Source organism: Argiope bruennichi, chromosome X1 (genome assembly GCF_947563725.1).
Source record: "Argiope bruennichi chromosome X1, qqArgBrue1.1, whole genome shotgun sequence".
NCBI classification, from domain to species: domain Eukaryota; kingdom Metazoa; phylum Arthropoda; class Arachnida; order Araneae; family Araneidae; genus Argiope; species Argiope bruennichi.
The window spans coordinates 20,105,809-20,129,962 of record NC_079162.1 but is presented as its reverse complement, the minus strand read 5'-3'; the positions used below and the strand labels follow the sequence as shown (position 1 = coordinate 20,129,962).

General features: G+C 29.8%; 1 protein-coding gene across 2 annotated transcripts in view; it reads right to left on the bottom strand.

Annotated features, from left to right (window-relative positions):
* Nucleotides 1-16,956, bottom strand: part of LOC129958987 (ecdysone-induced protein 74EF-like) — a 285,199-nt gene extending 268,243 nt beyond the window's left edge. For both annotated transcript variants that reach the window (XM_056071752.1, XM_056071754.1), the window contains exon 1: nucleotides 16,794-16,956. The gene's annotated coding sequence lies outside the window, so the exon portion shown is untranslated. The remainder of the gene's footprint in view (nucleotides 1-16,793) is intronic.
* Nucleotides 16,957-24,154: the final 7,198 nt, after the last annotated feature.

The window sequence follows — 24,154 nt, the reverse complement described above, 5'->3', positions numbered from 1 at the left end:
CACCTCAATGTGCAAGATCAACGGTATGCATAAACTATTTGAGCGAAAGCAAAATTTACCGTTTCGAAACTGAATCTACCCTTTTTTGAATCGAAAATGATTGAAAAGAGTCTCATTTGAAATATATAATCAATTGGACAATTCATCTCCCCAAAATGCACCCGAATCATTTCTCTTCAGATTTAAGTTGCGAATGAAATAAGGATCTTTGGAAAGCACTTTCCATTTTGAGTCTGGAGGAGATTGAACCCTCTCGGATGACCTCATTTGGTGTTTCCTTCGTGCAAGGAAAAAGCTACCTGCCGATCACAAGACAATGTGATTTTAATTATTATTTTTAGTCTAGCTATAAATAGATGGGTTGATTGAACTCTGGTGGAAAGTGATGAAAAGTAGGTTAATACAAACAGTGGGAAAATGAAGAAATTGTGCATCGGTGACAAGGCCAATTGCGTAATAATTGTTTCTTTTTGTCTGATTTTGACGTGAAATTTAACTGCTCTATTTCCACATAACATAAAACAGTAGAGAGTGATCACTAATTATTGTGGATTTCAAATGATTCATAAAATATAAAGCGCTGGATATGATAAATAAACAAAAGCTCTCAACACGAATAGACAGAATGCGTTAACGGGGGGAAATACATATAAACCTCAATATCTACAAGTGGATATCCTGGTTTGATGTTTCCTCAAGAAAATAGCCTTATTCTGGTAACAAAATATAGTGCCCTGAAGGTTTTCGCATGTCCTGTTTTTGTTGATTCTGAAGCTTTGAGGTTAAGGAAGTAGAGGAACGTTGGAAAAAAAATCACTTTCTTGATGAGAAAAATGAGGAAGTCGATTCTTGTTTTGAAATAAGAAAGGAAGAGAAAGTGATATATCGATCCTCAGAATAGCAGCTTTTCATTTGTATTTCATTAATGTTCGTTTTATCCCTTCAGTCCTTTAGCATTTTAAATGTTTGCGGTCTGACTAGACCAAGAATCTTATGGATAATGTGTATAAAAATGGATAACTAAGTCATAATTTTCAATCCTTTGTGTTCGGCTGCTATATTTACGAAAACGCACGAAAGAACTCTTACTAAGCAAAGAAAACTATTGTTGAAAGTTTAAATTAATATCTGCATTCTGTACAACGAGTCAAGATAAAATCTTTTGTTCTTCATTACTTTCCGGCAGATATCCTCAAATACCGACGTGACTGAATCTTTACAAGAAATTGTCAGTTCTTTGACATGGTCGAAGTTCAAAGACGGTCTACAGATAATCGGAAAAATGCGTCTATTAGAAAATGTCCGGATACATAATGTAAATGCAGTTATCAAGTAAGTAAAAGTAGTAAGGTTTCAGATTGAATCCTATGCTTGGTTTCAGGATAAGATAAGAAGATTATTAGGGGTTGTTATTCGTTTTCTAATTGCCAATGCGGGCAGGATCGAAAGTAGAATGTATGATCACTACGTTTAAGTACAGTACTTTGACGCCTGTCATGGCCGTTTTCTGCACAGCGGACATACCAGTGGCAATTTGTTTTTGAGGGGCCAAAGCGTTAGCACTTGAAACATTGGAGGGGGTTCGAGATGAACAGCGTCACAAGTAATTTGATGTGAAACAGAGCCCTTTTCATAGCCTCGTATCCATAACCATTCTGGTCACTGAACGGTTTGATAGGCATGACAGAAATTTTATAAAAACCATAGTATTTACAGAAGATATAATAGAAATAAATATTTACAGAATTTACAATAATATAAAACAATATTTTTTATTTTTTATAACATTTTTTATGGCTTTCCCCCCTTATATTAGGTTTTCCTTCAATCTAGTTTTTATAGATTTCTTTGCCATGGAATATTCTTGAATGTTTGATTGAAATAAGAAATCTTTGAAAAAATTTCTACAGATAATAAATATTGAGATATACAGCGAAATTTTTAAAAAATCTTTTTCGTGATCCCTTTATAATATTCAGAATGACATTATTGCAGAATTATTGTAGACTGATGCTGTTCATCAGAAAACTGATGAGTTGACTAAGCAGCAGACAATTCCATTGAGAAGAAATAAAACAAATAATAATTTTGAGTTAAATACCATTTTATTAAATCTCACGATGAGAAAAATATAGAAACAAAGTATCCTTGCGAAATATATTTATTTTCAATAGATCAGATTTTATAAAGACTGATTTTTGTACGAGATCTATCCATGATTCATCCAATTATCTAATAATTTGCTATTTCACAGGCACTTCTCATGAGCAAATATCTTTAAAAAAATCAATCCATATTTCTGCAACTATTAGAAACACAGATATTGCACTGAACATAATGGCGACTTTTTTCAGTCTAGTGAGAAATAAAAGAGGGATATGATACTTATTTATTAGAAATTTAAAAAATGATATGTCCTGTAATAAGATATAAAAAAAATACTTTCAAATTAATTGTCCGCTAATTTTTGACATCTTTCAGAAATTTAGTTATGCAGAAGGAATAGACAAATACAAAGAATAAATATATTCTGAAAGAAGACTGAAAAATATATTGACGAAATATATTTGCTGAAAGATTGCTGGAAAAACTGAATTGTCAAATAAATATATATATATAATGCTATTCTCCACAAGAAATAAGAATGAATGGAAATTCATTGAGATGAGTAACGAAGATTCCTTACAACATTCACTCTGTCTTTATTTATGTAAACTGGCTAGATACTTCCAGTATATTCTATTGAGCGAAATACACTAAAAGTTAGTTTGTAGTCACTGTCCAATAGGATTTGCCTACATCACTGTCCATTTTTCACACTCGTACTCATTATTTCACACTCAATAATGTCAATTTTTGAACTCGTTCTTTGGTTACGTGTGTGCTTCAAACTGCAATAATAATTGGGGAAAATACCAAAAGCAACAATAAAAGAAATTCGATTATTATAAATAATAAAAAGAATTGATAAGTGAGATAATTGAGCAATAAATTGCTGATAAGTGTAGAATTCTCTGCTTCTCATTTAAAACATGTACTTTTATTACCGCAATTTTCAAAGAGCCTCTATTCCTATTAAAAATGAAGAGGAAAGTGTGTATGCGTTGGTGCTGATCATTTCCTTTAGATTTGATAGAAAAACACTTTGAAAGGTGGGATTGTGGATCTCGGGGCGATTTAACTCAAAAATATTTTAATTGAGATTTTCTGCGATTACATCTAAAAGTTTTATAACATAAATGTGATTCTCACACCATTTTAAAATTTTGAAAAATCATCTTTATACTGACACAAATATTTCGTGTCATTTTTCTTCTGAATTTTGACATTTTTTTCGTTGGTTCCATTTCCAACAATATATTTCACTGTTGCAATGAAATTCAAACAGTTTTAATTGTTTCATCAAATATTGAATTATTTTATTGAAGAAAATTATGCTTATCATTTGAGCAACTTTTATTATAAATAAAAAAATGAAGCGACTTTTAATTAGAAGGACTCGAATTACAATAAACGTTATTATAATCCCATTTGTATGTTTTTAGAAGTGAATCATGTGATACGAATTATTTTTAACGGAATAATTCCACATATTATGATATTCTTTGAATAAATGAAGAGGAAACACTAAGATAGAGGAATAGTTCAAAAAGATTGCTTTTTATTTATACATTAACTTATTTTATTTATCTATCTATTTTAAAGTACACGATAATTAATTTTTTTTAAATTAATCGTTTCTTCAATATTTTGTGCTTAACATAATTTAAATAAAAACAATCTGACTTTCTCAGAACAATCTAACTGATTAATAAACCAATCATGACAAAAAAAATTCTTTAATAATAAGAGACTGAAATCACATTACAGTAATTTTCTCTTTACAGAATGCATGCAAGAATTCATATAAAAAGAATCAAAATAGCATCTTGTATGACATGCTTTCTTTTCAAAAGGAAGAAAATGTAATTTATAATACTTGATCTTTCAAGCTCGCCCTTGAATAGAGAGACCAACGAACTCTTCTACACGGATTGAGTCAAAAATTTGATTGGCAAAATCTTTTCAAATCTTTCATCCAGCTTACTTGTTCCATTTAGAGCGATGTTATCTTAATTATAAGATCGCAAACGAAATTTCAAAATTCTTGCTGAGTTCAAAAGATTTTTTGCATCGTACTCTTATATAAAAAAGTAAAACATTTCTGTACGAAAAATTGAGACAGTCGTCAACAACAGCAACAACAATAAAAAAGAAAATAAATAAATATACGGAACACCTCTGCAACTTTGTTATTTATTGCTTCTTATTATTATAGTTATTATTTATTTCAGAAATTTGGTGTCGATGGAAATAACTCGATGGGACAGGCTTCTAGAGATAGACGAACTGACTAACCAAGTTAATTAACATAGCTAATTAACTACTATCTCGAAATTTTTTACTGAATCAATTTATAATAAAATCAACCTCTCAATGAGATTTTATGGAATTCTGATAATAATTTCGAGAGTTATAGGGTTTTGGAAAAAGTTGCTTACAATGTTAAATGACCCTTATGAACTTTTGGCGATATCTCGGAAACTATTATATATTTCTCAAAAAAAATTTCACTCACCCAAAGAAAACTATAATTTTTCATAAAGTCACGAAATAAATGTATAAATAATATAAATTTAATATTTTTAAGAATTTTTAAAGATGAATAGGGGGAGGGCTGAATTGTAACATAGTAAAATTTTTCCATGGGGGCAAAACTGACATGCTAAAATGCAAAAAAAAAAAAAAAAAAAAAAAAAAAATGTGCGCATACCCAAATTGTTTTCAAAATATTTACGAAATTGTAAAATTCCCGCGGACGATTTGCAAAGCCCACTTTTTGAGGGACCGTATATTAAATTTATTTGTATTCATAGATCTACTTTTCAGAAAGCAGGAACTTTAATGGCTATTATAATATCACAGTTAGTTAAATATTAAAATTATTTTTAGATCAGACGATTTTAATTCTACATGAGTTTTGCTTTTTTAAAAAAAGTAAATGTTTTTATCCGCACATACGATATAAAATTTGATTCCTGGACAGACTATCGGTTGGAATGTTTAATTAATTTTTATTCTTTTCCGGCAGTTATCGTTGGCAATAAAATAAAATAGAAATCCAAGGAAATCTGTATAACTTTTTACCATTCAGGATATAAATTAACGCTAAAATAAGAAATTAGGGCCTATTATTTATAACTAAATTATTTAGGACCTATTATTTATATACTTAATGGCTTAATGTTGAGCACTCATTCATACATTTCTTTAATTATGTGGAAAATATTTTTAAAATATCCTTAAAATGATGCTCTCAGAGTTATAAAATTATCTCCTCTTTGGAATTTCGTTTATGAAAAAATATTATTTTAGAACATCTTTTTCGAGATATTGTAATATGATAATGTGCTTGGCTTTGAATTTATTTATCTTCATTACATCAGCCGTTGCATAACAGAAAGAATGTCCATCACTCAATCATTCTTACAGTAGCTTATAAATCCTTATATATACTATATATATATAGCTTATATATACAGTAGCTTAAAGTTAATAAATCTTCTATCCGATTAACAATTGTTTCCACCTGAAAATAAAAGTCCATCCTTTTAATAAACACCGATAATTTCATTGGCTTAAAACGTCTTTACGGCATTCACATTTTCCCAATCAACGACTTTTTAAGTTAAAAAATGAGTTAAACAATGTATTTCATTCGTCATAAAAATTAAGATGTATCTTAATTTTTTAAGTAGGGTGGGATCAACTAAAAAAAAGACTAAATAATGAATCGATTTTAAAAGTAATGCAAACTCTTCAATATTTAAATAAAAAGAAAAAATGTATATTTCGAAAAAAGAAAGAAAAAAAAAACATGCTCATATTAAGAATAAATCTGAGTAATTTTGCTTGCTCCTCCGAAATTCCTGGGATACGCGAAAAAAGACTTATTTTTCTATTAACAAGCTGAGGCTTACCTAATATATAGTGGGTGGGCTCTTTTTGGGCGGAGTTTTCATCAAACAAAATTAAATATATCTCAATAACTACTGTGAATTTGGGAACGAAATTTGATATACGTACATAAAAAGAGCCGCTGATTCGAATAATTAAAATATCTCGATTTCCGCAATGGTGAAAATTTCGAGATGGTACTTAATTAACTATGTTACTTAACTCGGTTAAACAGTTTGTCTATCTCAACAAACGTGACCTTTCAAGCCATTTCTATAGACACCAATTTTATGAAGATGCGATAATAAATAACAAAATTTCATAGGTTTTTTTAATTATTTTTTTATTTTTATTTTTATGACTGTACATAACTTGAAAAAGAACTCTGGTTTATTTCGAAAAAAACTGCACGATTGGATTAGATTATTTGTCTAGATAATTATATTGCTCAAAACCAAACATAAAAGCCATAAAACCAAATAGTTGTGTCTTTTTTAAAGAGAAATAAAAGAGATTTTTAAGTAAAATTATTAAGCTTAAAAAATTTTGCAGATTTCGATAAAGAATGACATTATTTATGGAAACAATTAGATCACGATGTTTTATTATTTTTATTTACTTAATATTTCAGATATCACTGCATAAAAAGTGATTCATTTTGAGACGAAGGAATCGTTTTATCAAGGTCATTGACATGCAACAACTAGACAATGTTAAGGATTGAGGCCCATTTTTCGGTTTCGGTGAAAATGATGGTAATAGTGCTATGTAAATGGGCAACACAAGGCAAGGACATCCCACGCCTTAATATTTCAGATAAGGATGGTAGAAAGACAAAGGATAAACTGTTCATTGAAATGAACATAACTTTCATTTAACTGGTTTGTTCAATTTCACTCAATTTGTCGCTGACAATTATCAGCTAATATTAAAATTTTGATGAAAAAAATAGATTTCATAAATTATTGAATATAAAATAATTTTTTTGAATATTTGAATTCGTTGTGCATTTTGGTTCTCTTAGTTTTCAGAGAGGCGTTTGTGCGAAATTAAAGTAGTATATTTTGAGTTGTACAACAGTGTAGTACAGTTAAAGTAGTGTATTTTGAAGTTCACATTTAGAAGTAGTACTTTTTGATATCATAGATAAAATACATAGCCTGCATAGATAAAAACGAAAATATTTTTTCACTTTTTTCTTATTACTAAAAGTAAACCTAACAAATTACTTAAAATGAAGGTGAGTTATTTCATTTTGTACCATTTTTATTTTAATTAGAATCTTAATAATTTTTCATCAAATATAAAAATAATTAAATGAAATTAAATCAAATCACTTCTTCAATTAGAATGGGAGTAAAAAGATCCATTATGAAGTGAGAATTAGACAAATTACTACCAATCTGCGTGCATTCTCCTTGCATGCTAAGAGCAAAAGAAAATGTAAATGCATTAGATGCTAATTCGGAATTCCGAAAGATTTTACCACAACATTTCTGTAAATTTATTGAAATAAACGTGAAACAATTGCATCTACGTGCATTTTTCTTGCGTGCTAAGAGCAAAAGAAAATATCAGTGCATCAGATTTTAATTTGGACTTCCGAAAGATTTTCCCGCAATAGTTCTGTAAATTTACTGAAATTAGTGTGAGGTAAATGATTATTGCATTTAAAAAGTTAACTTTTTAAACTCATCATTGAAATAAAATGTCCTACTGCAAGTGTATTATTTTTACAATCAATTATTTAAAATCATTGAAAATCTAAAAATTACAAACATGCAACACTGCGCAGTTTTAAATTATAACTTTTATCATCTATTAATAATATTATCTTTATTTATATGAACGAGATTTTTGTATACTTTTATCCGTTCACTCCTACTGATCGACTTGAATTTTGATTGAAAGTGTGTCATTTGAAAAGGTGAAGAACCGCACGAGTGCAATGCCTCTGTCCGAGTGATTAACATAAGCCGGTGCGTTGATCTCGCTGACGAAGGTCATTGTACACCAAGAAACAAAGGCTCCAAGTGTAGCGTAGCAGCCCATTGACCCATAAAGAGTCCCATCTATAGAAAGTAGAATTCATTTCTCATAAGAAAACAGTCATTTTCAAAATCGCCTCTGTTTAATTCTAATTTTTAATAGTATTCTTGTATCAATAATTAGAAATGATATTTTAGGGACAGACAATTTAAATTGAACATTAACATCCTATTTTCAAAACACACGAGATGTGTAAAAATATTTCTTGTGGGATATTTAGGCTGCAAAATATTTAAAGGTACAAGTAAGATGTTTCTAATCAGTTTCTAATCACGCTTTTCAAATCATTTTGAAATTATTTAGAAGATTTGTTAAAATTAGAAATGAAATTTTATCCACCACGCGTAATGCGCTTTGGAATTATGTTCACATGTAAGTGATGGAATAAGATTTCAGCTTAATTTTCTAAAAGATGGAGATATTATTAAATAAAGTCAGATGGATTTTAAAATTACTAAAAAGGCAACTGATCCTCAAGAAAATTGCATTTCATTCAGAACAATTCACTCCTCATGTTTGAAGTAATAGATGTCTGGTAGAATATCAAATGGGTGGAAATGATTTCGGCAAGCCCACTGGGAAAATGACTCATTGGTTTCGTGCATTCTGACATCGCTATGGAATCAGTTCAAAAAAAGATTTCAGTCAACAGATTTTCCATGACATTCTTGTGTTTTCTTGGTTGTTATCCAAAAACTGCATGACTGTGACTTCATTTCTAATAAATACTGATCAATAGGACACCAAGTAAAATGAAGCAACATTGTACGTTTCTTTGAATGAAGCAACTTTTCATACGTTTGGGAAAAAATTTATTCAAAATATTTATTTTATTTTTAATTCATTATGAAAAAGACGCCTTTTCACTTCATACCATATTATATATATATATATATAACGTTAAGAAAAACGTTTTTATGATTGAAATAAAAGCATCAAACCACTTAATAAATAGGTTTCTTAATAAATAGGTTTGCTTTTTCCACTTGTTTTAGAGAAAGAAAAGTTTCTGTTTCTGCAGCTGAAAGAAACTGTCATCAGAGAAATAAATTTAATTTCAGTTAATGAAATTGTACTGAGCAAAAATTATATGTATTGTTATATTTATGCGAATTCTAATTCATCTTGAAGCAACACGAGCAATCTCATAATTTTGGATTTACAAGGCTTTTGATTTTTATTTTATTATAATGAGAAGTGCACTCAAAAATCAAAACTTCTTTATAAAGCTTTTCTTTTCAGCAGCATACATTTTGACTTTCAAGTATACGAAGAGAAAATATAAATAATATTTAAAAAAAAAACTGTAGATTCAATAAAACCACTTTTGCAATTGTGCCTGTCTATGAACACAGCAAAGATAAAATGTTATATATAGTATTTACAAAGAAATTGTAAATTTCTGCCAAAATTTGCAGGGAATCAACAAATTTTGTTTGCCAGACTGTACCGAAACGATCTAGATGGATCAAGTTTATCACATCATCATAATTGCAATCTCATAATCATTAAATCTGTCAAATGTAAAAGCACAAGAAGCTAAATCAACGTTGGATCCAGCATCAAACGTTTGATCCAATCTCTAATACTCTCATCTTAATATACCAAAACCCCTTTTTTACAAAAACTTAAAAGACTTAAAAAAAAAATAACAATGCAAATTTAACTATAAAGTATCCATTTAAAATTCACTCTTTCTACTAATTTTTATAGTAATGGGAAAACAAAGCATACTAATTAATAACAAATCTTTTAATTTTTCACATTTCAGAAGAAAATTAATTTTGGAAAAATAACTGGTTGTGAATCGAAATTGAACAGAACTTCGCCTGAAAAAGAGAAATGTGAAATACTATTACAGCTTATACAGGAATCAGTCTTTAAAGTAGAAAGAAAAAAAAAGTCTTCTTTTAGATATGATTATCAGTTTTTTTTTTTTTTTTAATTTTTCTATTAGCCAACCAAATCCTTGACTCAAAAAAATTTCACCTAAAGAGAATCATATAGATTAAGTGTTCTCTGTTTGTCTTTCAAACGTATAATCCGTTTTTGTATATATATATACAAAAATAAATAATATAATCAAATAAATATACAAATAAATAACCGTATAACCACATAAAGGTTAAAAAAATATGGAAACCCATCCATTGCTTCAATCAAAACTCGCAATAGAATTCTGTAAGAATTGGTCAATTAGATATTTCGGAAGGCGGAGGTATCGAACTTGTAGATGTCATCACTTTGAAAACACCGATTCGTTGATATGGAGGATTTCCACAACTTGATGCTGTGAGAGTTTCAAGGAGACCAACCCCTTCAGCTGACTCGGTTCGGATGTTGCAGAGAAGAACTTCACTAATGAGATCCGAAAATGATTTGAGTTGCATTCTGAGTCTTCATAAAAGTGAGCTTCAGAGAAGACCGCTGGTGCTTCCTTTTAACAGACATCTGCTGGATAGAGCCCGAATCTCAAGTACCTTTTCCAGGATTATTCCCAATCGCTCCTATGGGTCAGAGTGCAATCTACTCTTGGTTCAAGGTTTTAGATGGGGGGGGGGGGGTAAGTAGGATACGTGGCCATACAGAAGACTCAGAATTCTTTAGAATTTAACAAAACTATCTTTTTGTTCATTCTATCTACTTTTTTCTCCTTACATTCTTTTAAAAAATTATTCCAATCAAACGTTTGAGAAATGAATGCGTTTTTCTTATTTAAATTTAAGCTCGCATCATTAACAGATTGATGGCGCTAAATATTAAAAAAAAAAGAAAGAAAATTTCATTTTCTTTAACCTACATTTTTCATTTGAAATCTGAAAATGTGAAGAGAAGACAACAACCGTTTTGCTTCTTAAGGACCTTGAGGAAACGCCTTTTAATGATCTGCTCTAATTGCCAGTATGAAAAAATGAAAGGCTAGGATGAAACCCATTATTTGCAACCTTATGTTGATTGTGTATGTCTAAAACTGAAAGTTATCATCATTTGTTTTATTCTATTTTCATTACAATTTCGTAGTGCATCCATCTTTTCTTCTACAGAATTCACATTTTAAAATGGATTATTTCACGACAGAAATCAATTTTAAAACTTGCTTGAATAAAACCTGTAGTTTCGATAATACAATCATTTGCCAAATTTCATATATCTAGCTCATATATCTATCTTTTGAGTTGAAGAGTTCACATTAATGGTCAGACAGACACAATTTTCACTGATGGGCTTAATACAAAATTTAATAGAAAAAAACAGTTTTTTTTTTATTTTTTACATACCATATTTCATCTGTTTAGCTTTGGCATAGTTTTAAAATAGCTTTTTCGGACACAGCTTCGGTGGCTTTATCCAAATCTCGGTGTGAATTTTTCTCTTTCAACTACTTTTCTTGTTATTTTAATAATATTATAGTCCTTATTTATTAAAATATATCTAAATTATTGTGTGATTTAATTAATGCGGAAATGATAAGAACTGCGTGAATCTTAACAAAAGTAAAGCCTTAAAGGTTATGATGAGGATTTCGCATCTTCGAACACCCAAATATTTCTTTAGCTCCTTAGCTCCTTGTGATTGCAGTCTTATTCAATTGAATCAAATGGAAAGTTTGCCACTTTTTATTATTAGAATGCCCAACCGGTTGCTTTATTAAATGAGTCAATTAAGCTGTGAAGCTTACACAAGCTAATCATACCCTTTTATAGAAATCTCAATATTTGTTATAAACTTCGGCTTTAAGTAAATAAGATAAAAAAAATTATTTTGCACTTGTTTCACGATTGAATGCAATATTAAAAATAGTGAAATGTACAACTTTGGTTGTAAAAAAATAACTTTTACTGAATCCAAAACTGCAAAGCGTTATTTCAATTAGGAAGCAGATCTATGACGTCACACCTCCAGTGAAAACATAAGTTTTGATTAAAAGGAAGTTTCTCCATCAAAGTAAAACTATCCTAATTAAAAGTTATTTATAATTTACTTCCTTCTCTTTTTGATTCCTTTTGGTTTCTTATTTTAAAATATGAAAGAGTCAAAACACAAGGAGACTGCATCTTTCCAATAAATGACACCGAGTTTATTGAAAAGCAGAAATATTTACTAAACAATCCCAGCACATTCTACCGTACAGAAACGACACTCGAGCGAGTCAATGAGCGCGCGCAGGTGAAGCGGAGGTCATTCACCCTCCGCCACATATCATCAAAATCCGCGCTTTGAAATACAGATGTTCGTCACGGTGCAAACTAAACTATCAGGGTATTATGATTCAGCTCCATTAATCATAAATTAAAAATCCAGTTTCTGCTTTCAAGAGAAGAACGAAAATTTCTCTTTCATTTGCAACGTAAGCTTTCATTAAGAATCGATCTATTTTAACAAAATAGTTTGCATCATTTCCTTCATTGATCATACGAAAGAAAAAGACTTTTTTTTATGTCATGAGAAATTTTCAATCCAAAGGTCAGTAAATATCTGCGCGTTTGATCAAATCCTTTTGCATGTCTGCTTTTCAACATAACAGCTAGAAGGAAATCATTATTTTTGAATGTGGATGAACACTGAATATTTAATGTAATATTCCTCTGTTGTCACCAAATAGAATTCTATTTAAAGCCAAGAAGAAAGGGTTGGTCGAATGTTCCCTTTTTGAAAAAGATTTCATAAAAGAGAACCTCAATGTAGACCCTCGTCTGCCAGTTTCTTTAACATTAAAAGTCTGCAAAAATATTCTAAAAATAAGTAGATACAGTTCAATTTTTTTTTTTTTTAATACAGACACTGAATACATTGACACTGACTTCCCTGTCACACTCGCAAGGACATGGGTCAAGGACTTCGATGGATAACTTTTTATTTTCTCGTATAGAAAGTAAAAATAATATATCGAGTGAAAAACATATTTTCTCTGTCTATCTGAGAAAGTAATCACTCTCAAATGCGAAGAATGAAATTCCGTATATTATATTGAGGCGGACTTAATATTTTGAACCCGAATCTTTGTACGTCCGTTAATCCGCATGCGTGTAACTCATACATAAAACAAAGTACATAAGTGAAATTTGGCCTATGGATTTATCTAGATCAGAATCGATATACGTCTTCTATTCCAGAACATGTGAAAAAAAGCGACTAAATAGATAACATTAAAATTGCATAAGATTCCACTCGTTCTTTTTCTTGAATGATCCACAGAATGTATGTATTCAGACTGGAAGTTCATTTCAATCCCTTGTTTGACACGCGTATGAAGTAAGAGAGATTTCTTAAATCGACGTTTCTTTTCGACAAGCTTCAGGAATGCTTTGATTTTGGAAATATATGAGCAAATTAAAAATAAAATGATTCGCAGCAATTTCATGTATATACTAAGTTCTATATATAATTTCATGTAAAACATACATGACAACGATGCTCAGAAATGAAAGTTCTTTCTTATGAAATTGTTGCAGTAGGAAATATAAACTTATTTACTCCACTAAATAGAAATATGAAACACGCAATGAATAAAATGCGAGGTTTCTTTATAATAATAATCATTATAATAAATTGAAATAGGGAACGTTTTGCCTTAAGGCAAGAAGTTAAATTTTTTGAGGGACGTTCTCGAAATTTCAGTTGTAAATAAAGAGGAGCTTTTTGCAAGTAAAATTTAATATCTGATAGAAAATTTAGGGCACAAATTTCAGTAAATTAGAGTAAATGGTTTATTTTAATTATAAAACAGTAGAAAAATATTTGTTTCTTAAAATATTTGTTTTTTAAAGGCAAATCGAATACATGTTATGAAACGATATTTTTCAAATTCAGAACCTTAAATCAGTAATAAAAAAAAAAAAAAATGAATGCCGTGTAACTAGCAAATCTAAAAAAAAATATGATATTTTGCTTTATATACAGCTTCTAAAGTAACATTGTAATGAAAATATTGCAATGTATTGAATGCGTTCTATGGGTACCAAAAGTTAAAAACAACAACAGCAAAAAAAAAAAAAAAAAAAAAAAAACGTATTTTGAATAAAAGGCAAAAAATTACCTTTCTATCATAGGATTTTCTACTAGAAACATTGTCAAAGGATAATTTAATGTCGACTTTTCAAACTTATTCGAATTATACATTTCTGTAATCAGTGAAATATCCCCTATTTTATTATTCTAAAATTGAAAAATCATTTTTTAAAATATAAAAACTTCCACTTAAACTAAAAATACAATAATCGATATATATTATATATATAACGAAAAAAATACAGTATAAAGATATTTTGTAATTACTCAATATTCGATAATCTTTATAAATCATCATACTTAAAGAAAAGCCAATTATTTTTGAAATTTCAAAACAAATTAAATTAAAAAAAAGAATCAAGAAAAATAAAAGAAAGAAGGATTTTTTAAATAATATGACGCAGCTTTTTAGATTTTTTTTAATGTTAAAAAAATAGTAATAATAAACTGCTTTCTTTAAAAAAAAAATGAAGTCAATTTCCTGCAAAATGTGAATGTTAAAAATTCAAAATAAATTTTTTAAAATTTTAAAATGGATGACCAAGAAATTTAGTATAAATTTCAAAAGCAGATATCAGTGGAAGATTTTATATACTATGGCAAGATTCAAATATTAAACCTGGATATTTATAGGTGAATAATTAATTTATTGTTTTTCTTCGCTCAGAAATAATAATAATAAAAAAAAAAGGCTTCGAAATCTTTCCTCCTATATGTTACAGCTCAGACGAAACTTTTCAAACTGCTCTTCATTAGCTCTTAAACTAAAATCAAACTAATGAGTGAGATGGCGTGCATATCTATTATTGAGAAGGAGTCATAGCTATTAAAATTTCTTTTCAGAAAATGAAATTCTGTGAATTTAAGGGGAATCATTATTTCTTCTCTGGAATGAATGCTAATTTTCCCCAGTACAGAATTCATTCCGCATACAATAGTTAACGTCACTCAGAATCAGTAAAAAACTGTAATTTTCTGAGAAACAAACACTTTTTTTTAATTCAATTTGTAATTCGTTGAAGAAAAGGCATGAAGAATGATTTATTATTATGATTATTGATTATGCTGTCATTTACATGACTATAAATTATTGTGTTTTATTAAGATAAAAGAAATGCTTGCTTTTAACATCTATATGCATGTGTGTGTGTGGGGGGGGGGGATTTGAGTCTAAAAACTGCTGTAGCAGAATACAACAATAAATATTTTGAAAGGCCAGAAAGAGAGAAACACAATACATTCCTCCTTATATAGGAGTATTCTGTATCCTAAATTCTTTATCTTTTTATTAAAATAGTTCATATCGTTAGAGTTCATTTTATAGAATTATATTGTTATGCATTTTAAAAGTTGCATAATATACTCTGCATTACTTTTGTCTGTGATTCAATAAAAATTAGAAATAAAAAAAAATTAACAATAAATTTAAACATGCACTCAAAACTTTTTCCAATAAATGTAACATTTCAAAATATTCCAATATAATATTGCAAAAAATTTTCCAATAGATATAACATTTGATATAGTAATTTAATAGTAATCAATGCAATAGTAATTTAATTCTTCCCTCCTTATCTCAAATTGTTACGATACACTTCCTATGGGTACTAATTAACCTCAAAATTACGAAATACATAAAAGAACAGCCCAAAAGAAATCAAAGATAATATAAGAATTCGTTAGAAAATATTCTAATAGATCATGAAAGAGAGAATAAGAAATAAAAACGAAGAAAACGTAACAAATTCCCCTCAAAACATAAATAAGAAGAAAAGTCATTCGCTCCTGGCGCCCTCTATTGACCGATAGTGATCCCAGGCAATGACCTTTGTCGGATCGGATCTTAATTGTAGCTCATACGAATCCAAATATCTTCATATAGAGCAAAGAAAATAACAAAATGATCCAATCAATAGTTGTGTCTCAGTAAATTCTCTAAATTATTTTCGACACTTTTTCATCATTATAGCACACGTACAGGAGATCACTGAAATAGTACTAAAATGCATACAAACTGTTTTGAGTCAATTTGGAAATATAACAAATAACACATTTAGTATTTAAATAGCATCGAAAAATTAAATCTCCTTAATTTTTATGACATGGATGTTTTCATTTCAAAACATGGCATAATAACAAGAACATTAAACTATAGAAATAAAAATAAGAGACACTCACCATACGTAACATGATAAACGATATCAAAACAAATGCGATATTTTTAATTTTCACAATCATTTTTTAATAAATAAGTTAATCACAATTCCATATTATCGATAGTGAAATGAGAATAATCCTTTACTTTCCTTCTTCGAATTGTGAGAGCTTGAACCGTACCTGAAGAGAGGTTCAATGACCCCTCTGCATTCGCTTACTCTCACTTTTCCTATGGATGGAAAACAGAAAAGTAGACACCATTGGACTCAAAGTTCATTACTCTCTTCACAGACAAACTTCAAAAGCGCCGCACTTATTTATTCACATAAGAATGACAACAAACATTTATCCAACTTATTTGTGTTTTTTTTCTATGTGTGCCGTTCTAGGAAGTAAAAATAAGTATACAAAAACATTTGATGGAATAGTAAAAATTTCCCTTTTCGGGACAGTTTAGATCATTTTCTCCAAAAGAGAATGTACAAAATTATTCCCCAAAGTTATGACATTTTCTTTAATGAACATGCAGCATACCGGAGTTTGGAGTCAGGTCATTGACACCAAAGGAAGAAGTTACTTACCCAAAATTCTAAGTATCTCTTCCCAGCATCCTGGAACCTTCTATGGTATCCCAATTATCCAAAATCCATGAGGCTAAAAAAATTCCATCGGACACACAAATTTTACTTGCCGAACAACAAGGAAAAACCGTTCAGTAAGCGAAGAATTCCGTGCGGAGCGCACTCTCTCGTTCTCTAATCAGATGTGAGGGTCTCTCGCAGCAGACATGTACACACCGATCACTTGATACTCGGCCGGGTTGCCAGAAAGCGAGCGACGAGGCTCTTCACTTGGCGAGATCTCTCCACTTTCCCCCGATTGGGTGTAAAACTAGCGACTTACTTTCATATTACGTAAAAGTGAAAATTTCTCACTTGGAATTACAAACGTCTGAATAATTTTTCCTTAAATGTTAGTCACCAATAGTATGGAGCATCAGGAACAACTGAGTATTTGGTTATTATTTTATTAAATAAACTATGATTTCATGTATGGATAAGATTATTTTATCTTTAGCATTGCATTCCTAATTAAATATTTGATTTTATTTATTTGCCATTCTTAATAGAGGTCTGAAAATATTGACAGACCTACGATGCAGTTTTATATTGAATGAATGAGATTTTTTTTAAAAAAAAGTGAAATTTAATTTTAGCGATTTATCTCATTAGAGGTAGTAATGATTTCTGTATAATACTCTTTTAAATCAGTTTCAATAGTTTCAGAATAAGTTAATTAAATTATTTTACTTCATAAGCATTTTTAATAACTAAGAAATTATTTTAAAATAAATTTTCTCGTTTATTTTCCTTCTTCTGTTTTTACAGATTTAGATGATTGCTGATGAAGAATTCTTTAAAAATTGTAATTTGAAATCAATGCATGAAAATAATATCATTTAATATTATAAACAATTTAAAATGAAACCAGTTCATTCAGTCTTATTTTGAGTGAAAAGATTCAAAACTTTTTCCTTCAATCTGTGTGGCTATTTAATGACACACAGGTGGAGAGACAGGCGAAATTCTATTCAAATTTTCATTAAGAAAAACTTTGTACCGAATTTTATTTCTAGAACTGCTTTTCTTTTTGAATGACCCTGCTTGTATACAAAAATAAGTTCTTTTTCGCAGGGTCAAAAATATTCTTAAAATCTCGAGGTTGAATACTTTATTTCTGTATACTTGGAATTCTAGAATTAAAAAAAAAGATTAATTTAGGTATCCTTTCAAAGAGAATGCACTTCTTTATATCTTTAAAAAGTTTGATTCATTCCTATATTTGATTCTGACAAGTGGGAAGAATTCTTTCTCAAGACTTTACTTTAATTGAAGATGGAGAAGTTTTAAAGTACCTCCTTTCAAATTTTTCAACATGTATAGGAAAAAATAATGTAAAAAATAATTTTGAATGCAAAAATTGCAATAGTTCAGATTGAACTAAAATACTTTTTTAAATTAATTTTTTTATTTAACATTAATTATTTCTCTACTTTCATTTATTATTTTCAAATTTAATTATGCAAAAAAAAAAAAAAAAACTTTTCGTAATGGGGAAATTTTTATCGCTACTCGAAACAATATTATATTTATCTATTTAAAAGCTCTATTAAGAAAAATGAGCATCTGTATGCGCATGCTCAACAGTACGTATGGGAAAAAGAGAAATTTTAGAGATCAATGAAGACTGTGGGTAAGGAAAATTCGCTCTATTGACCTGATATTTTGCTAACTGAAGGTGAAAGCGTTGAAAACATTGAAAATATAGACTGATGATTGATCTAGACATTACATGTAAAAATTATTAAATTCATACACTGATAAAAATTGTGGTGCTACAATTCCGTAGTCCCTTCCGCCTCTTTATATGCAGTAAAGCTCTTAAATAGTTGGTAATATACAAAATCAATTTTGTACCCTTTTTAAAAAATTATTAATAATTTACGGAAAAAAATTAATTTTCAATGATTCTTAAAAATCGGTTGGTACTGCCAGTAGTTTTTCTAAGAAACTATAAAATTTAAAATGTCGTTTGTTGCAAATGATATTTTCAGTTTTAATAAAAATAAAAGTTGCAACATTTAAAAAAAAATATTTTTTGTGTTATAGGATTTAACATTAATTATTTATTTAAATTAATAGTATTTTAAAAAATGCATTGATTTGCTTGACATTCTATCGAGCATTGAATCTATTTGAATGCATTTACGCAGCAACAACCGATGTTATGTTTTTCTTCCATGCTGAGGAATAGGTTAGGTTCAAATGGAAAGGTAATTTTTTTAACATGCAACTCAAGTAAGTCAGCTAGTAAAAATAAACATGAGGTGAATCAAATCTGTCATATGGATCCTTCTAATGATAGTGTACATCTTATTCAAATTAAGAAATATTCAAAAGAAGTAGATTTTTTATGAGTGGCACTTAAATAAATTTGAGGTGGGTGCACAGGAGATTCGGATTTATTGAATTGAACCAGACTGAAAATAAATGTACGTAAAAGTTTCTTAAATAGTTTTAAAAAGAATTATTAATGTCAAATATCTACAAATAAAAAGTACAACTTACAGTCTGCTACATAAAGGAAAAAAAAATACTGCATAAAGATTGTTACCTAATCAAATCAACTAAACAACCTCGCATCATAGTATAATATGCAAAACACCAGTAAACCGATGCCAAATAAAAAAAAAAATAGAATCATTAAAATATAGGACTAGAAAATGTTCATTCTAAACATTTTAAATGAGTTTATTCATTCATTATAAATACTCTATTATATCTCAGTAATGGATGTTAAAATCTTTTTTTTAGATTTTACTGATCCATTGAAAGAGAAAAAAGAAAATTGTGAATGAAAGGAGGGAAAACACGAAATATATTTCGGAAACATGAAAGGTACCTTGAATCGGTTAATGCTATCTTCTCGCTCATTTAATTTTTGTTGCTTTCCAAAAAATTTATTTTTGATTTCAACTTTTTAATATCTGTATAGACTACCTGTGAAGGATTTTATTTCCTCCCCTCATTTTACTGCACATGTAACTACTTCTGCGTCTAGAAAACTGCTTTGTTCTCTCCATGCAATACAAGTCGCTCGAAGCACAGAATCTAAGAAAAGAAAAGACATGAGTGTGTGAAACATGAAAGATAATTACGACACTGGTCTGTTAGTTGCATGAGAGTAAATTGCCGCGGTAAAACGAAAGAAAAAAGAAAGCCCTATGATATTCATGGCCGAAGGATATTATTTCTTCTTCTGCCTGTCGAAGTAAAATTGCCCAGTCCATTTTTTTCAAAGAAAAAATTGTGTTTGGAGCATAAAATTATTTTCGATTTTAATTATTTGAATGAGGAAAGGCGCAAGAAACTTCTTTCTCTCTCTCTCTCTCTCATGCACATATCCTAGAGAGTCACTTTATCTTATATCTAAGGAAGCTACTTTCATTGAGCAACCTGATCAGTCTCATTGCTTAATTTGGCTTTGAATAACTTTCGAAGAAATTATTAATAACATATAGAATAAAACGGATTTGAGTGGCTTTTAAAAATCTGTAATCTTTCGATAAGCTGCAAGATTCAAAAATTGCTAGTGTAACCGGACAACTTTTCCAGCTCGCCACCTAGCGGCCGCTCTATAAAACTTCAATCTGTGCTCTGGAGTCATACATTTAGCATGATGTTTATCCCCGAGAATTGTACTTTTCCTTAAATGCTTGTATTAATTGTTTGTCCTATTATTGTTTTTCGTGTGTTATGTCTTTTAATTTTTCATTAAAAAGATTTAAATCATTTAAGCTTCTTTCCTTAAGAGTTTTGTTTTTCCCTAGCAGGAATAGTTTTTGGCGCCCAACGGTAACTAGTTTTGTTTAAGGTTACAGAAATGGCTTCCCAACGTGTGGCCCGAATGATTTTATCCACTGAAAACATCCACGTTTAGACTCCATAGCAGGGGCTCGTTTTCCTTTTCAGGTTATTATTGCAAATTCATCCTGTAATTTTCGTAATTCAATCCTGAATTTTATGCAGTTTCCATCCTGGTGTTGATGCATATAAGCCTTCATCCCGAAGCTGTTTTGTTTGGTAATAAATCTTCAACCGAAAAACATAAATAACTTTTCATTTTATTAATATCATATTTTGTAGCGTATTGCTGTCAATCCTGACGTGTATTGAGGTATGAATGAGTGCTGAAGAATTAGTATAAATGTTATTGATGCTCTGTTTAATTTTGTATTCATAAGCATTTATAAAAGAAAAAAAGCACTGTTTTCATTCAAGTAACTTTTCATTTTATTATTATAAAATTCTGTACCGTATCAACGTCAATCCTGACGTATATAAAATTATAAATATTTGTTTTTGAAGAATTAGTATAAATAGTATTGATGCTTTATGTAATTTTGTATTTATAAGCATTTATAAAAGTAGAAAGAATCAGTGTTTTCTTTAAATATTTCCGAACGGAAGTGGCAGGTGAAATTATTTCTGTTTTATGTCTACTTCCCCCCCCCCTTTGTCGGGCAAATGAATTTCTTTTTATGCAGAATAAAACTCAGAAAGTGTTCACCGGAAATAAAAAGGATTCTTTTCATTTGAGAATTGAGTATATCAGTCATATTAAATTGAAACTAATCATTTATATTCAAGAAGTGCTGATGAGTTTTTGTTTTTTAAAAGAAAAAGTACGAATGCATATTCAGTTATTGTGAAATTTTATTTTTGCTTGTATATGTATTTTTTCAGATGGATTTCTAACGTTTTGAAAAGAAGAATTTTATTTCTTTGTAATTAAAAAACATTCTACTGTTGTATTTTATTGCTTAAATATAGCGTTTTAAATATTTCTATTTCTGCATGGTATTATTATCACATCTATAATTTTAGTGCAAAGAAATATGAAATTTAATTGAAATAAAGGGAGAAATTTAATTGAAATAAAGTAGAAGTTATAACTATTTTATTGATATTCAGTGAAAGCTTATATTTAAATTTTGTCTTGTCAACTAATGAATGCATATATACATATTCTTTAATTCTATAAAGTGTTTGGCATCATTTCCTGCTTGCAATTGATTCGCAATATGAAATGAAAATGTGGTTAAGTGTAAATACATTTTTATATTAGGAGTAAATATATACATTTTTGCTTATCAGTTATAACTTTGCAATTGACTGCTCCGTAAAAGAACTCTTATAATAATTTAAAGACATTTGATGCCTCAAGATAAGAACTCATTTATACTCCCTCTCTGGTTCCACTTTGATTCATTTAGACCATGATCTTCCTGGCTCAAAGCACAATTGATGATCTAAAGGCTCTAGCTATGGATCTCGGATTGAAGTGACAAGCTATATGACGTTTTTAAACATCAAAGACCTTATCACCAAAAGTGCATCATATGATGCTAACTTCTGTAAAACTCGTCTTATTTTTATACAAAAGAAAGCAGAGGAGGAAAAAGCTGCCGAAGTTAAACGCATCGAAAAAGAACGTATTTTTGAGTTAGAAAAATTGAAGATTCAGCTTGAAATGCAAAAACATTTCTCAAAAGGAGACAGTTCAGGAAACTAACCAATCTAGAATGGATATTACAAAAGTTGCCCCAAGATTTAACCCCAAAGAAGATGAAATAGAATTCTATTTGACAATATTTGAACGTCAACTAAAATTCTTAAGTATTCCAGAATCAGAATGGATTCCTTATTTGATAAGCTCATTGGCTACTGAGATAGCACAACTTATTGCGAGAAAAGATGAGGAAGATTCGCAAGATTACCGTAAAGTTAAAGAAGTGCTTCTTAAGCGATACAAATTAATTGCGGATCGTTTCAGACAGTTATTTTCACAACACAAGAAAAGGCCAGATACAACTTGGAAAGATTTCTACTTTGAAATAGCATCATATTTTGAGGGCTGGATCACAGAGCTTAACATTAAAGATTTTGAACAACTAAAAAGTCTAATTATTGGCGACTAAATTAAGAAAAAAACACCACCTGATGATAAGGAACATTTTATTGATTCATACGCAGAATGGAATCAGCCTTTAGAATTAGCAGAAAAATTGGATTCCTATGAAAATAACCGTCAAGGTTCTAAAAAACACTCAACTCAAAATAACAAACAAAATTTTTGAAGTGATTTCGCAACAACAGAGAGAAGGACTAAGTCCACTGTGACATCAAGTGAAGATAAACAAGAAAAGACAGCAAGAAATGTATTCTCCAAGAAGACAAACTCTATCCCTAAAAGAAGAACTATCCAATGTAATGGATGTGGAACACCAGGATATAAACAATCTAAATGTCCTACCTGCTCAGTATCTAAAGGAGAAGTTAAAGCATCTATAAACAGCATCAATTTTACATTTGAATCTCTGACATCTCCTAAGAGTTGAATTGGTCTCAAAATTTGTGGAGTGAAATCCGCTGTAGGTGCTGATACCGGTGCATCTCACTCTATTGCTGGAGAAAAGTTATTCCATATGCTATAAAGCAAAAAAGTAAAATTTGAATCCAAGACTATTTCTTTGACACTCGCTGATGGAAAACAGAGTAACGTAGCTGCCTTGACTACGGTTGTAAATCTACGAAGGTAAAGTGATACCAACAGAACTAAAAGTTTTACCGGAAGCAAAGAGAAACAGAATTCTTTTAGGTACAGATTCTCTCCAGTCTGCTGGAATTGTTCTCGATGTTCCCAATGGTAAATGGCATTTCTGTGAAAAACCTCAGATTCAGTACTCTTTCTACAAGGTACCTTTCAATAATGAAAATTGCTTAGTTGCTGACTCAAAAGAAAAGACTGCAGAAACTTCCAGTTCTATTCAAGTTCTTAGAACGTCATTTGCCATAAATCTTCGAAGTGACGAGGGTAAGCATCTAATTAAAGAACAACGTAATCAATTAAATAGCTTACTACAAGAGTTCAAGAGTTGCTTAGAACCAGGGGGAGAACCAACACCCTTTAGTGAACACCGTATTAATACTGGAAATAGTCCACCGGTTGCAGAACGACCTTATTGAATGAATCCTTCAAAAAAGGAATTGCTAAAAAACGAATTAGACACTCTCTTGGCTGATGGCATAATTGAAGAATTTGAATCCCCGTATGCCAGCCCTGTTGTATTTGTGCCTAAACATAATGGTAGCATGAGACTTTGTGCCGACTTTAACAAACTTAACGCTACTACTGTTGCAGACACGTATCCCCTATCTCGTATGGACGGTTTGCTCATAGAAGCTAAGTCAACGGCCTATATGTCAACCATAGATCTCAAATCAGGATATCATCAGATAAAAGTACATGAAGCTGATCAAAATAAAACAGCTTTCATTTTCCCCATTTCGAACGTACAGATATTTGCGTATGCCTTTTG